The sequence below is a fragment of the Nerophis lumbriciformis genome, linkage group LG19 (genome assembly GCF_033978685.3).
Source record: "Nerophis lumbriciformis linkage group LG19, RoL_Nlum_v2.1, whole genome shotgun sequence".
Classification (NCBI taxonomy): domain Eukaryota; kingdom Metazoa; phylum Chordata; class Actinopteri; order Syngnathiformes; family Syngnathidae; genus Nerophis; species Nerophis lumbriciformis.
In genome coordinates, this window is record NC_084566.2 from 42,379,748 (window position 1) to 42,396,624 (window position 16,877).

At 40.3% G+C, this 16,877-nt stretch overlaps 1 protein-coding gene across 1 annotated transcript in view; it reads right to left on the reverse strand.

Annotated features, from left to right (window-relative positions):
* rorcb (RAR-related orphan receptor C b) overlaps positions 1-16,877 on the reverse strand; it is a 63,409-nt gene that overhangs the window by 45,298 nt on the left and 1,234 nt on the right. The window lies entirely within an intron of this gene.

A 16,877-nucleotide genomic window follows, 5' to 3' on the forward strand; every position in this document is an offset into this window, starting at 1 on the left:
ATAGCCGTTGTGCTGCTATGATAGGCCATTTCCGCTCGACACAGTGTGCATACAACAACATTATTAGGCCGTTTATTGAAATACTCCCACACTTTTGACGACTTTTGGCGTGCTTTTTTCCCCTCGCTCGCATCGTCTGCTTTGCGCTCCGCCATGACAGTATAGTAGTGTGACGTAAATATGCGACGCGCCGACGCACAAAAACGGCATCGACGTATTTACGTAACCGATGACGTCGACTACGTCGACGCGTCGTTTCAGCCTTAGTTACAACTGCACATACATGTCTCCATGCATGTTACAACTGCACATACATGTCTCCATGCATGTTACAACTGCACTTACATGTCTCCATGCATGTTACAACTACACATACATGTCTCCATGCATGTTACAACTGCACTTACATGTCTCCATGCATGTTACAACTGCACTTACATGGAGAAAATAACCTAAAATGGAACCTAGAGGAACACTAATAGTACACCTAAAAAAGATTACTGACTGCATCTGAAGTAAACAAGCTTAGTTACATAAATTGCATAATGGAAAAAATGTGTATCTGCAAAAAAAAAGGACTTAGAGGGAAACTGTTCTGAAATTTTTTCTTTTAGAACTTTGCCTCTTGTTCACAATCATTATGAGAGAGAAGAACACACATGTCATTTAAAAAAATATATTTTAAAGATGATCAAAAACGCTTGGAAGATGTGACTAATGGGAGTCACTGTTGTAGCCTTCAAACCCTCCATCAATGTTTTATTTACACACTGCAAATATATATATAATGTAGTAACAGACACCTTCATAACAACATGTAATACGTACAATATACACACTGCAAGTATATATATAATGTAGTAACAGACACCTTCATAACAATATGTAATATGTACAATATACACACTGCAAGTATGTACATAATGTAGTAACAGACACCTTCGTAACAATATGTAATATGTACAATATACACACTGCAAGTATATATATAATGTAGTAACAGACACCTTCATAACAATATGTAATATGTACAATATACACACTGCAAGTATATATATAATGTAGTAACAGACACCTTCATAACAATATGTAATATGTACAATATACACACTGCAAGTATATATATAATGTAGTAACCGACGCCTTCATAACAATATGTAATATGTACAATAGACACACTGCAAGTATATATATAATGTAGTAACAGACACCTTCATAACAATATGTAATATGTACAATATACACACTACAAGTATATATATAATGTAGTAACCGACGCCTTCATAACAATATGTAATATGTACAATATACACACTGCAAGTATATATATAATGTAGTAACCGACACCTTCATAACAATATGTAATATGTACAATATACACACTGCAAGTATATATATAATGTAGTAACAGACACCTTCATAACAATGTGTAATATGTACAATATACACACTGTAAGTATATATATAATGTAGTAACAGACACCTTCATAACAATATGTAATATGTACAATATACACGCTGCAAGTATATATATAATGTAGTAACAGACACCTTCATAACAATATGTAATATGTACAATATACACACTGCAAGTATATATATAATGTAGTGACAGACACCTTCATAACAATATGTAATATGTACAATATACACACTGCAAGTATATATATAATGTAGTAACAGACACCTTCATAACAATATGTAATATGTACAATATTTACCATATTTGGGTCATTTTATGCATAGCCGGAACTAATTCTTCTGCGCATTTATTTCCGTTTCCATAGCAGCGCACTTCCAACTTCCTGCAACAAATGTGTTCCTACTCCCGGAATCAAACGCGAGTGTGTTTTCTAATCACGGCAGACATGGTGACAGACAACGAAAACGACTATTTTTGTACAAATGAGGATTCACAACCTTATGTTTTTGAAGCTGAATATACTGAGGATGAACTGCTGCTTATAGAAGCCAGCACGAAGATGAGGCTGAAACGTTGGAGCAGACGCAAGCGACATGGTCATGCTGCAAATCTGGAACTTTTGAGCCAAGCGATGCCGAATTAATGGCTTGTTTACCCAAAATCAACTGGCCAGCTGGACCAAACAGACAACTGTTCGAGTGAGTCACTTTAATATTGATCATGATATTTAGGTGATGTCATGTGTGTTATTACATCTACAGTACATACACTGTGTGGCTAGCTGTGTACAAACAAAACATGAAATAATACTTTACAGATACTGTAATATGATTGTTCATGTTTGTCACTCAGTACAGTTTGGTGTTGTGTCACAGTGTTGTGTATTACAAACTCAAACGCGTTTTGTGTTAGCTTATCTCTTGCCGTAGTTAACTTCTACGGCTAATACCGTAGCACGCCGATGTGTTAGTACGCTAGAAAAATAGTTCCTCAGTGTTCACTCTTACAATAACAATGTTTATACAGTTTGTTATTATACACGTTACACAACGTAAATGAAGTATTGTTGATGGTTTTTGAATGCATTTTTAATGGGATTTAAAGGTAGAATTGATTGCTTCCATTAGCTGCATTGCTAGCCACCAGAGGTGGCTAGTAACGTGCTACATTTACGCCGTTACATCTACTTGAGTAACTTTTGGGATAAATTGTACTTCTAAGAGTAGTTTTAATGCAACATACTTTTACTTTTACTTGAGTATATTTATAGAGAAGAAACGCTACTTTTACTCCGCTACTTTTATCTACATTCAGCTCGCTACTCGCTACTAATTTTTATCGATCTGTTAATGCACGCTTTGTTTGTTTTGGTCTGTCAGACAGACCTTCATAGTGCCTGCGTTTCAACAAATACAGTCACTGGTGACATTTCACTCCGTTCCACCAATCAGATGCAGTCACTGGTGACGTTGGACCAATCAAACAGAGCCAGGGGTCACATGACCTGACTTAAACAAGTTGAAAAACTTATTCGGGTGTTACCATTTAGTGGTCAATTGTACGGAATATGTACTGTACTGTGCAATCTACTAATAAAAGTTACAATCAATCAATCAAAAGTGTGAAGGAAAAAATACCCTTTTTTATTTCAACCGTACATCCCGTCAAAAGCCTAAAGACTGACTGCACAGTTCCTGTCTTCACAATAAAAGTGCCGCTCCATCGCGCCTGCGCTTTCAAAATAAGAGTCTCCGAAAGCCAGCGCAAACAAGCTAGCAAGCTACGGAGTTTGCCGCCAATGTATTTCTTGTAAAGTGTATAAAAACGAATATGGAAGCTGGACAAATAAGATGCCAAAAACCAACCACTTTCATGTGGTATTAGACAGAAAGGAGGAACTTTTTTTCTCCTCCATTTGAAAACGTGGACGTTATCATCACTACTGTCTGATTACAATCAATGCAAGTCATCGGAATCAGGTAATACACCAACTTATATTCTTGTCTTCATGAAAGAAAGGAATCTATATGTGTTAAACATGCATGTATATTCATTAAAACACCTTTAACATGTAAACAAAAACGGCAAAAAAATAAATAAATAAATTATATACTGTATATATCAATGTATGTATATATATATATACATGTGTATATATATATATATATGTGTGTGTGTGTATATATACATATATATATATATATATATATATATATATATATATATATATATGTATATGTGTGTGTGTGTGTGTGTATATATATATATATATATATATATATATATATGTATATGTGTGTGTATATATATGTATATATATATATATATATATATATATATGATATGTGTGTGTATGTTACTCATCAGTTACTCAGTACTTGAGTAGTTTTTTCACAACATACTTTTTACTTTTACTCAAGTAAATATTTGGGTGACTACTCCTTACTTTTACTTGAGTAATAAATCTCTAAATTAACAGTACTCTTACTTGAGTACAATTTCTGGCTACTCTACCCACCTGTGCTAGCCACCAAGAAAAAAAATGTTTGGACCGCGATGTTCTATGTTTGCTAGCAAAGTTGAAATGTCAATGAATGTTCTGCTGATGTTACGGTGGTCCAAGTTCCTCCAAAATAACCTACTCAGTGGCCCAGTGGTTAGAGTGTCCGCCCTGAGATCGGTAGGTTGTGAGTTCAAACCCCGGCCGAGTCATACCAAAGACTATAAAAATGGGACCCATTACCTCCCTGCTTGGCACTCAGCATCAAGGGTTGGAATTGGGGGTTAAATCACCAAAAATGATTCCCGGGCGCGGCCACCGCTGCTGCCCACTGCTCCCCTCACCTCCCAGGGGGTGATCAAGGGTGATGGGTCAAATGCAGAGAATAATCTCGCCACACCTAGTGTGTGTGTGACAATCATTGGTACTTTAACTTTTAACTTTAAAACAGGAGCACTTTGCAAAAATGTTTGACTCCCAAGTTTTGAACTGAACTGCAGCTTCAGTGAAACAGCCCTGCCCTACAGAATGTCGACTTCCATTTCTGGAAGACTAACAAAAGCGACCCGAAATATTACAGTTTATCTGAGTCAGGGCGTTAGAAACGTTTCACTCGCAAGAGATCTGTCGCTTTCCAACCGATTAGTATATCAGTACCAGTATAGTACCGCGATACTAATTCATCATATTCGGTACTATACCGCCTCTAAAAAGTAACGGCCATGATGGCGTGTCGTGACACTGCTGGTTTTACGAGCATGTTGGGCAGCGCACACACACAGAGTACTTACAAGCAGACACAGTGTGTAGACAGAAAATGGAGAACGGAAGCATTTTGGTGTAAAAAGTAAAGATAAAGGTGAAGTTATAACACTGAAACACCCTCAGGAAGAGCTGCTTTAAAACGTGGCTCGCTAGTTAGCAGCTAACATCCATCCGCAGTGTTTTGGCTACTTCTAAATCACTAATCCTGGCCTCCATGGCGACAAATAAAGTATGTTTCTTACAAGTAGCATTATCACTGGAGGACGAGGAATAGCTAAACATGCTTCACTACACATTGTAGGAGGATACAATAGCTCACCGGCGTCACAATGTAAACAACCGCCATGGGTGGATCTACACCTGACATTTACTGTAATGATACCAAGTACAGGAGCGTATCTAGTCGATACTACTATGATTAGCATCACAAAATCTTTTTTCCTTTTTTAAAAATGTATATTATATTTATAAACTCAGGAAATACGTCCCTGGACACATGAGGACTTTGAATATGACCAATGTATGATCCTGTAACTACTTGGTATCGCATCGATACCTAAATGTGTGGTATCATCCAAAACTAATGTATCAAAGAAGAGAAGAATAAGTGATTATTTCATTTTAACAGAAGTGTAGATAGAACATGTTAAAACAGAAAACAGGGCGACACCTACCCTTTACATCAGTATTTTTTAACCATATTATTATTAGTTTATTAGGTATTATATTTTATTGTATGATCTTGCAACTACTTGGTATCGCATCGATACCTAAATGTGTGGTATCATCCAAAACTAATGTAAAGTATCAAAGAAGAGAAGAATAAGTGATTATTACATTTTAACAGAAGTGTAGATAGAACATGTTAAAACAGAAAATAAGCAGAAGTTAACAGTAAATGAACATGTAGATTAAATAATACATTTTTACAGTTTGTCCCTCATAATGTGTACAAAATAATAGGTGTATAAATGACACAATATGTTACTGCAGACTAATTAGGAGTCTTTGTTTGTTTACTTACTACTAAAAGACAAGTTGACTAGTATGTTCACTATTTTATTTAAGGACTAAATAACAATAATAAACATATGTTTCATGTACACTAGGATTTTTTTGTTCAAATAAAGCCAATAATGACATTTTTTTGTGGTCCCCTTTATTTAGCACGGAAAAGTAGCGAAATACATTTTTGGTACCGGTACCAGAATATTGGTATCGGGACAGTTCTGCCCTTTTTTGGCAAACACGATGCATGAAAGCACATTTAGCACTCGGCATTTCCGATCCAAGAACACATGGACTTGGTCACAAAATCTAAGCGGTAATCAGAGGTGGGTAGAGTAGCCAGAAATTGTACTCAAGTAAGAGTACTGTTACTTTAGAGATTTATTACTCAAGTAAAAGTAAGGAGTAGTCACCCAAATATTTACTTGAGTAAAAGTAAAAAGTATGTTGTGAAAAAAAACTACTCAAGTACTGAGTAACTGATGAGTAACATACACACACACACACATATATATATATATATATATATATATATACATACATTGATATATACAGAATATAATTTATATTTATTTTTTTGCCGTTTTTGTTCACAATGTGTTTTAATGAATATACATGCATGTTTAACACATATAGATTCCTTTCTTTCATGAAGACAAGAATATAAGTTGGTGTATTACCTGATTCTGATGACTTGCATTGATTGTAATCAGACAGCAGTGATGATAACGTCCACGTTTTCAAATGGAGGAGAAAAAAAGTTCCTCCTTTCTGTCTAATACCACATGAAAGTGGTTGGTGTTTGGCATCTTATTTGTCCAGCTTCCATATTCGTTTTTATACACTTTACAAGAAATACATTGGCGGCAAACTCCGTAGCTTGCTAGCTTGTTTGCGCAGGCTTTCGGAGACTCTTATTTTGAAAGCGCAGGCGCGATGGAGCGGCACTTTTATTGTGAAGACAGGAACTGTGCAGTCAGTCTTTAGGCTTTTGACGGGATGTACGGTTGAAATTAAAAAAATGGTCTTTTTTCCTTCACACTTTTGATTGATTGGAACTTGTATTAGTAGATTGCACAGTACAGTACATATTCCGTACAATTGACCACTAAATGGTAACACCCCATTAAGTTTTTCAACTTGTTTAAGTCAGGTCATGTGACCGCCTGGCTCTGTTTGATTGGTCCAACGTCACCAGTGACTGCATCTGATTGGTGGAACGGAGTGAACGTCACCAGTGACTGTATTTGTTGAAACGCAGGCACTATGAAGGTCTGTCTGACAGACCAAAACAAACAAAGCGTGCATTAACAGATCGATAAAAATTAGTAGCGAGTAGCGAGCTGAATGTAGATAAAAGTAGCGGAGTAAAAGTAGCGTTTCTTCTCTATAAATATACTCAAGTAAAAGTAAAAGTATGTTGCATTAAAACTACCCTTAGAAGTACAAGTTATCATAAGTTACTCAAGTAGATGTAACGCAGTAAATGTAGCGCGTTACTACCCACCTCTGGCGGGAATGAAACAAATGAGGTGAAACTAAGCACACACGTTTGTTTTTTTCTCGTATAGAAAAGCCAACTTTTGTCAAATGTACTTTAAACTATACAAAGTATGTCTGTTAGTCATTTAAATATCATTGGGGGGGTTCAACAGGGTCGAGCAGAGAAAATAATAGATTGGATTCATCCCCAACATTCTCTTCATGCAATCTAATGTGGAACAGAGGGCCAATAATTGCACAAGAAGGGCCCCTGGGCCAGTCAGTGTGTCAGTGTGTCAGCACTGAATACAAAACTTCTTTTGGCCGGCTGCATGTTTCTCCTCCTCACATGCACGCCATGTCGACACTCGCACAACCAGTTTGGATAAGTGCTTTTATTGCGCCTACAGCAACACTTTAACTGATCCCTTTGTGGATGAAAAATCATCTCAGTGTCGTCGCCTTGTTCTAATTGCTGCTAATCACTTGTGTTTTATAGACATACAAGTAGTGTGACTCTGTTGACATGTGCTGGCTAAACACGCCGTGCACTAGAGATGCGCGGTTTGCGGACACAACCGCGGAGTCCGCGGATTATCCGCGGTTCGGGCGGTTGAAATAAAAAAAAATTAGATTTGAAATAGATTCAGGCGGGTGGCAGTTAAACCAATTGGTAAATATATATACATAGTTAAATGTTGTTACCCACATACGAAAAACGAGCAGGCACCTGCAGCATATGCCACAACAGAAGAAAAAAAAAGAAAAGAGATGGACACTTTTACGGAGCGGAGAAGGGACGCCTCGCCGGGGTCCGGGACCGAGGCCCCTTCCCCCGAGAGGGCCCCACTGGGAGCCGTAGCTGAGGTGATCCGCGAGAAGGGCCCAACGCACGTCCAGGGTCACCACCGCGCCCACCGCAACGACACCCCGCCGCGGCCGGCGTCACGCGCGGCAGGTAAGCAGCTTACCTGCCCGCCACCCCCGTGGCCGGGGGCTCGTAACAGGGGTCACTCCACGCGCTCCGCCCGCGCAGCTTACCTGCCCGCCACCCCCGTTGCCGGGGGCGCGTAACAGGGGTCACTCCGCGCGCAGTGCGCTCACGAAAGGGGTGGGGCAAGCAGAACTGGCGCTGCGGGATGAACCGAACGCCGGGTTAAAGCGCCCGATGCCGACGCTCATCAGACCCCAGAAAAGGTGTTGGTTGATATAGACAGCAGGACGGTGGCCATGGAAGTTGGAACCCGCTAAGGAGTGTGTAACAACCCACCTGCCGAATCAACTAGCCCTGAAAATGGATGTCGCTGGAGCGTCGGGCCCATACCCGGCCGTCGCCAGTGTCGCGGTGCGCGCTGAAGCCTCGGGCGCGAGCCCGGGTGGAGCCGCCGCAGGTGCGAGGGCCATCGCACCTCCACGCGCTTGGAGGTGCGCTCAGCGCGGCTCCCAGATGATTGCTGCATTGGATCAGTCTCCTTTCTTTAACAGGCAAAAGCTTTATAACCTCACTAATGCCTTGCATCGTCTATATTAGATATATAACAACGGGCGGGTGCGGTGTTGATTAAATGTTAATTCGGGTGGATGCGGATGGTTGACGACTTTTGTCATGCGGTTGCGGATGAAATAATTGCCTATCCGCGCATCTTTACCGTGCACATACAGCATGTATAACAAGTGGCTGTCACTATTAATCCATGAAATATATTCATTTGAAGAGAAATAAAAGCTTTCATTTATATTCAATTGCTAACGCCATCCATCCATCCATCTTCTTCCGCTTATCCGAGGTCGGGTCGCAGGGAAAGCAGCCTAAGCAGGGAAGCCCAGACTTCCCTCTCCCCAGCCACTTGGTCCAGCTCTTCCCGGGGGATCCCGAGGCGTTCCCAGCCCAGCCGGGAGACATAGTCTTCCCAACTTGTCCTTGGTCTTCCCCGTGGCCTCCTACCGGTCGGACGTGCCCTAAACACCTCCCTAGGGAGGCGTTCGGGTGGCATCCTGACCAGATGCCCGGACCACCTCATCTGGCTCCTCTCGATGTGGAGGAGCAGCGGCTTTACTTTGAGCTCCCCCCGGATGACAGAGCTTCTCACCCTATCTCTAAGGGAGAGCCCCGCCACCCGGCGGAGGAAACTCATTTCGGCCGCTTGTACCCGTGATCTTGTCCTTTCGGTCATAACCCAAAGCTCATGACCATAGGTGAGGATGGGAACGTAGATCGACCGGTAAATTGAGAGCTTTGCCTTCCGGCTCAGCTCCTTCTTCACCACAACGGATCAATACAGCGTCCGCATTACTGAATACGCCGCACCGATCCACCTGTCGATCTCACGATCCACAAAAAGAATGACCGAAAAAGGAATAGGCTGAAGCCGAAGCTTATATTTGCCTATCTTATACCTTCACTGAAAATTAGATTGCCTGGAACATCAACGTTCAAAAAAATCAATGGGATGAAAGTAATTGTTGCTATATTTAATAATTTTCAATTATTTCACCTTTCAAGGTTTTCTTAAACCTTAACAAAGTCTTAAGTCTGTGGAACGCTCTCCCTGACCACCTGAGGGCACCACAGACCGTGGATGCTTTTAAAAAAGGCTTAAAAACCCTTCTTTTAAAAAAAAGCCTTTTTTTTTTTTTTTTTTTTTTTCTTTTTTTTTTTTTTTTAGATATATGCATACTAGTGCATTTGTTGCTAGTTGTTTTTAAATTTAAAAAAGTCATTACAAGTCTGTAAACACTTGAAAAAAAATCTCAACAACGTACAAAAACCAGAAACAATTGAAAATATGGCAAAACAATACACAAAAATATGTTAATAAAAACAGATTTTTTTTTTTTTTATGTATGTATTTTTTTGAGGATTTTTAAAGAAAATCATAGCAAGTTATGCAAATTACTCGGTGATGTCATTGTGACCACGCCCCCACTGCCACAGGTATCTAAAATTAAAGTTAAAGTACCAATGATTGTCTCACACACACACTAGGTGTGGCGAAATTATTCTCTGCATTTGACCCATCACCCTGGATCACCCCCTGGGAGGTGAGGGGAGCAGTGAGCAGCAGCGTTGGCTGCGCCCGGGAATCATTTTTGGTGATTTAACCCCCAATTCCAACGCCTGATGCTGAGTGCCAAGCAGGGAGGCAATGGCTCCCATTTTTATAGTCTTTGGTATGACTCGGCCGGGGTTTGAACTCACCAGGCCGTCGAGCAGGTCTTGGCAGTTTAAGGGAAACCCTGACTTGATTGATGGTTAATTGTGTTTTGGAACAAACGAGGCAAAATAGAGTGGCTGCTTTGTTGATTTGCTGTCTAAAGAAGAGTACTGCACATTACATAAGCTTTGGAAAGACAATGACATCAAATTCAGGGGAAGATCCTCCTTTGGAAAATAATATTAATTAAAGCTGCAAGCAGCATTGGTCGGGCCCGCGTATTTGGCAGGTGCTAGTCCTAACTGTCCCAATACTTTTGTCTACTTTTAGTCTGAAGTGTCCCAAGACTTTTGTCTAGTGTACCTACCTTGTCTGCATTGTGTGGGCACGCTGGTGCTTCCTGCTTTTAAGCAGCCATCTTAAAAAAACAGCAGCGCAGCAGCATCAGCGCAGCGGGTCTTTGAAGGGTCATAAAATCAAAACCGGAGCAGTTGGAAAAAAAGCGCTTCTGTCATTGTAATCACAAGGGTTCAATCTCTCTCCTGTGTTAGTTTGAAGGCGAAACGACAAACGCACTCAGAGGAGATCGTTTTTGAAGGAAGGTGACCGGTTTTTACAAAAATTTTGTTTTGAAGGGGGAATAGCAAACTTCCTGTAGATTTTTGATGGGGGGTGTCAATTTATGAAATGTAGGTCTAAGTGAGACCTACGAAGAGGTTTTTGTTTCATGTCTCTCCGACCTTCCCAGTGGGAGTTATAGGCAGTTTTGTCATTTTTTTCTTCCGAGGAGCAGTTTTTTCTCCGTTTTATTCAAAAATTGCTCTAGAGCGCAATTTTTAAATTTGGGGTTAGGTTTTTTTATTAGATCGCAATTTTTGCCAGTCCTGATGTGTGCGTTCAGTTTGGTGAGTTTTGAAGCGTGTTAAGGGGGTCAAATTACAGCTCAAAAAGGCAAAAGTGACTGTTTTTAGTACTTATTTGTCTTGAAGGGGGAATAGCCAACATCCTGTTGATTTTTGCCCGAGGATATACAATTATGAAAACTAGGTCTAAGTCAGACCTACATAGAGGTTTTTGTTTCATGTCTCTCCGACCTTCCCAGTGGGAGTTACAGGCAGTTTTGTCATTTTTTTCTTCCGAGGAGCAGTTTTTTCTCCGTTTTATTCAAAAATTGCTCTAGAGCGCAATTTTTAAATTTGGGGTTAGGTTTTTTATTAGAGTTTTTATTGAGTTTTAAGGTTTGGTTTTGTCATTAGATGGCAATTTTTGCCAGTCCTGATGTGTGCGTTCAGTTCGGTGAGTTTTGAAGCGTGTTAAGGGGGTCAAATTACAGCTCAAAAAGGCAAAAGTGACTGTTTTTAGTACTTATTTGTCTTGAAGGGGGAATAGCCAACATCCTGTTGATTTTTGCCCGAGGATATACAATTATGAAAACTAGGTCTAAGTCAGACCTACATAGAGGTTTTTGTTTCATGTCTCTCCGACCTTCCTAGTGGGAGTTACAGGCAGTCTAGTTTGTCTTTTCCTAGGGGGCGCTAGAGCGCAATTTTGAGTTTTGTGGTTCGTTTTTTTAAAAAAAAGGCAATTTTCGCAGGTCCTGATGTGTGGGTCAAATATGGTGTGTTTTGAAGCATGTTAAGTGGGTCAAATTACAGTTTAATGTGGCGGCGGAAGAATAAAGAATAATAAAACCTTACAAATACAATAGGGTCCTCTGTCCCATTGTAAAAGGACTCCCTTCGGGATTCCTTTTACAATGGGCCATGCGGGCCCTAATAAAACCTTACAAATACAATAGGGTCCTCTGTCCCATTGTAAATGGACTCCCTTCGGGATTCCTTTTACAATGGGCCATGCGGGCCCTAATAAAACCTTACAAATACAATAGGGTCCTCTGTCCCATTGTAAAAGGACTCCCTTCGGGATTCCTTTTACAATGGGCCATGCGGGCCCTAATAAAACCTTACAAATACAATAGGGTCCTCTGTCCCATTGTAAAAGGACTCCCTTCGGGATTCCTTTTACAATGGGCCATGCGGGCCCTAATTAAATAGCAATTTATTGTAGTCAAACAAGGCAATTTAGACAAAGGGCAGATCAAATAGTGCTTTGAACTGAAACTAAGCTGCAACGTGGACATGTCCAGTGCATACATCAAGGAGCTGTGTTTAAAAACAGCAGAAAAAGAGGGAGATTACAATCAAGCGGTATCTCTCGCGTGTCTCCGTGCCCTTTCTGTGTGCAATAAATACAGCCTGTACTGAATGATCCCGACAAGGCCGGTCATCTTGCGTCAGCATGCCAAAAGCGATAGTACTGTGGCAATCTAAGACTTGACAATCTTTTTTCCGTGGCTAAGCTACATTTTCAGTGTGCTAAGAAAGGGCTTTCAGTTTGTTTACATTTGAATATCCTGCCTAAAAAGGGGAATGTCCCTCTGCTTCTTCCAAGCGCCCTCCTTTTACTGCTTGCCTGCAAAGATGCAGACTGACCAACACAAAGTCTCATTTTTAGCAGACCTGAACGCGATCATTATCATCGCGAGTGGCAACAAAATATGTTATTGAATTCAACTATACTAAAGGGATCTGAATTCTCCATATTGCCATTAAAGGGGAACTGCACGTTTAAAAAAATATATATATATATTTTGCCTATTGTTCACAATCCTAATGCGAGACAAGAACATGTATTTTTAATTAGTTTTTTGCATTCTAATTAGGGCTGGGCGATATAAGGAATATACTCGATATATCGCGGGTTTGTCTCTGTGCGATATATAGAAAAATGAACCTATTTGGAACCGTGATCGCGGGGCACCTGCTGATTGGGCTGGGCATTGCTCTGGTGTATCGTCGAATTCGTAAGGCGATGGCAGCCACTCAAGGAGCCCAAAGGCTGTTCGTCGCAATGGAAAGGTTTGGGCCGGGCTGTGGGATCACAGACTGGGGCGATTCCTGAACTGAATCGCAAGATGGATCACATCATGGAAAAAGCTGGTCGAAAGGGGAAAAATTGGATAGGAGGGCCAGCATGGACGAATGGAACAGATAAGCCATTGTAATGTCTGCTCGTGGAAAAACAAAAATCCTAATCTACAATTTGACTCCCTCGAATGGCCTTGACGCAGGAGCAGGCTGTTCTGAAAACATCCCCGAGGACACCTCAATGATGGACGCTTTTGATCTCCCTCCCTCCTCAACGACACCTGGAGTCGAACTTTTGCTTGCATGCAGAACGGCCCCAGGCCTATGGACACTACTGTGAAGAACTCGCATGGCTGCCGTTTGTGTGACCCCAAGATGCAAGAACCAGGAGGAGGATGAGCAGGTAAGATGATTTTAATGATCATCAACAGAAATGTAGCAGTCTTGCATACAACAGTTCCCAACATAAAGAGTCTATCATCGAGCCCTGAGGAGTGCTCGAGTGAAAACATAAATAGACATATGCTGATTGGCAGCAGGTGTGGACCGGCTGCCAATCAACGGCAGGTGAGGAGAAAACAGTGCTCAGCGGAACAAACAGGAAATATAACAAAATAAGAGCACTGACAGGAAGTAAATACAAAAACATGGAAACAAACCGAAATGAAGTGACAGATCGTCACAACTACATCAACACACCCAAGACAATGGGCATATATACCCCCCCCCCCACCCCACGCCTTCACCACTGCTTGATTCCCCTTCAGGGTGATGGACGGCTGGCAGCGCTTCATAGCAGCAGTCGACCTCCAGGGTCCCAGCAGTCGACCTCCAGGGTCCCAACTCTCCCCCTTCTGTTGCGAGTTGTCGTGATTAAATGTAACATGTTTATGTGTGCATGGCATGGAGGTTTTTTCCAACTCCAGACTGGGCCCACTTAGGAGCCCAGTCTAGATTGTATTTTTTTACTCATCTTTTTCCCCAGCGTTTTACCTTTTTCCCCACCTTTTACGGGGCGCCTCGTTCCGGTTCTGTAACCCTGTACACTGTTTGTTTGTCTAATCTTGAACGGGTCTGTATCTATATGGTGATATTGGAGTATACGTTCTCACGCAGGGCATTACACTACATACAGGCTTTTCTCACTCTTTCTTGTCTCTCCTTCTCACAGAGACGTAAAACAAGCGCACCTCCTTACATACGTCACATACGTATACGCCCTCGCGGAGCAGAGAGGTAGCGGCATGGGTAACGTTAGCTGAGTGGTAATACGAGAGAAAGAAGGTGCGACTCTGGTAACAAATGAAGGAAGAATTAATTCCCAAGAAAAACAGCAGGGGGTCCATCGTCTGGCGGTGGTTTGGCTTCAAGCGGGAAGATGTCGAACAGACAACAGTAATTTGTCAAGTATGCGACAAAAGTAGCATTACTGCTAATATGTAGCATCATTTGAAAAGCCACCCGCTAGAGAATGAAGAGTGCTTGAAACTCCGCATGTCAACATCTCCGTTCTGTGCCACACCAACAAAATGCCCAAGCAACCAACATCGTATGAAAAACTAGTCAACAACAGAAGGAGATAACGTCCGCAGGAACCTACCACATAGCGAAGGACATACACTATTTGATTTCCTATTATGCCGCTCATTTTTATTTGACACTTATTGAAATATCTTGTGTGACATCATGCACAAAAGTGCACTTTATCTGTTTTAAACTATTGTAGTGGCGTTCTGAACAAAAAGTGCACTTTAATTTAGTGTTGTTTTGATATGTGATTATATGCATCAAGTGTTCATTCAAGGCTAAGGCAAAATATGGAGATATATATCGTGTATCGTGACATGGCCTAAAAATATCCAGATATTTAAAAAAAGGCCATATCGCCCAGCACTACGCCGACCTCACTCTCTCGGCTTCCGTCTGCTCCAACGTTTCACACTCTCTTCGTGCTCGCTTCTATAAGCAGCACTTCACCCTCAGTGTATTCAGCTTCGAAAAGAATGGGTTGTGACTCCTCATTTGTCAAAAAAATAGTCATCTTTGTCGTCTATTACCGGGTCTGCCATGGTTTGTAAACACACGCGTTTGTTGTCTGCAGTTGAGAGAAGTAGCTATGGAGACTGAAATCAATGCGCCCAAGTTCTGGTAATGCTTAAAATGACCCAAATATGGTAAATATTGTTATGAGGGTGTCTATCACTACATTATATATATACTTGCAGTGTGTATATTGTACATATTACATATTGTTATGAAGGTGTCTGTTACTACATTATATATATACTTGCAGTGTGTATATTGTACATATTACATATTGTTATGAAGGTGTCTGTTACTACATTATATATATACTTGCAGTGTGTATATTGTACATATTGTTATGAAGGTGTCTATAACTAAATTATATATATACTCGGAGTGTGTATATTGTACATATTACATATTGTTATGAAGGTGTCTGTTACTACATTATATATATACTTGCAGTGTGTATATTGTACATATTACATATTGTTATGAAGGTGTCCGTCACTACATTATATATATACTTGCAGTGTGTATATTGTACATATTACATATTGTTATGAAGGTGTCTGTTACTACATTATATATATACTTTCAGCGTGTATATTGTACATATTACATATTGTTATGAAAGTGTCTGTTACTACATTATATATATATATATATATATATATATATATATATATATACTTGCAGTGTGTATATTGTGCATATTACATATTGTTATGACGGTGTCTGTTACTACATTATATATAAACTTGCAGTGTGTGTATTGTACATATTACATATTGTTATGAAGGTGTCTGTTACTACATTATACATACTTGCAGTGTGTATATTGTACATATTACATATTGTTATGAAAGTGTCTGTTACTACATTATATATATATATATATATATATATATATATACTTGCAGTGTGTATGTTGTGCATATTACATATTGTTATGAAGGTGTCTGTTACTACATATATACTTGCAGTGTGTACATTGTACATTTTACATGTTGTTATGAAGGTGTCTGTTACTACATTATATAGATACTCGCAGTGTGTATATTGTGCATATTACATATTGTTATGAAGGTGTCTGTTACTACATATATAGTTGCAGTGTGTACATTGTACATATTACATATTGTTATGAAGGTGTCTGTCACTACATTATATATATACTTGCAGTGTGTATATTGTACATATTACATATTGTTATGTAGGTGTCTGTCACTACATTATATATATACTTGCAGTGTGTATATAAAACAAGGCTACATAAATCACTCTCATTAGCCACATCTTGCAAGCATTTTTTTAATCTTTAGAATCCTAAAAAAAATTAATGATTGTGAATAAAGGGGCAACATTCCTGTCCTGCTACATGTATTGGCCGTGGCGGTCAAAGTGGAAGCCCGTTTAAAAAGTGGTCCCTGCAGCTGCAGGTCAAGTTCAAGCCCCTGGAGTGCGGGTGCCAGCACTGACACGTTGAAGGAACTGTTACCTCACATGGCGCTTCCCTCAGCCGCGCCCCCTCCCTCCGCTGCTCCTACTGTATAACGCCGGATGACATAACTAGGTCAGTGGAACAGCCG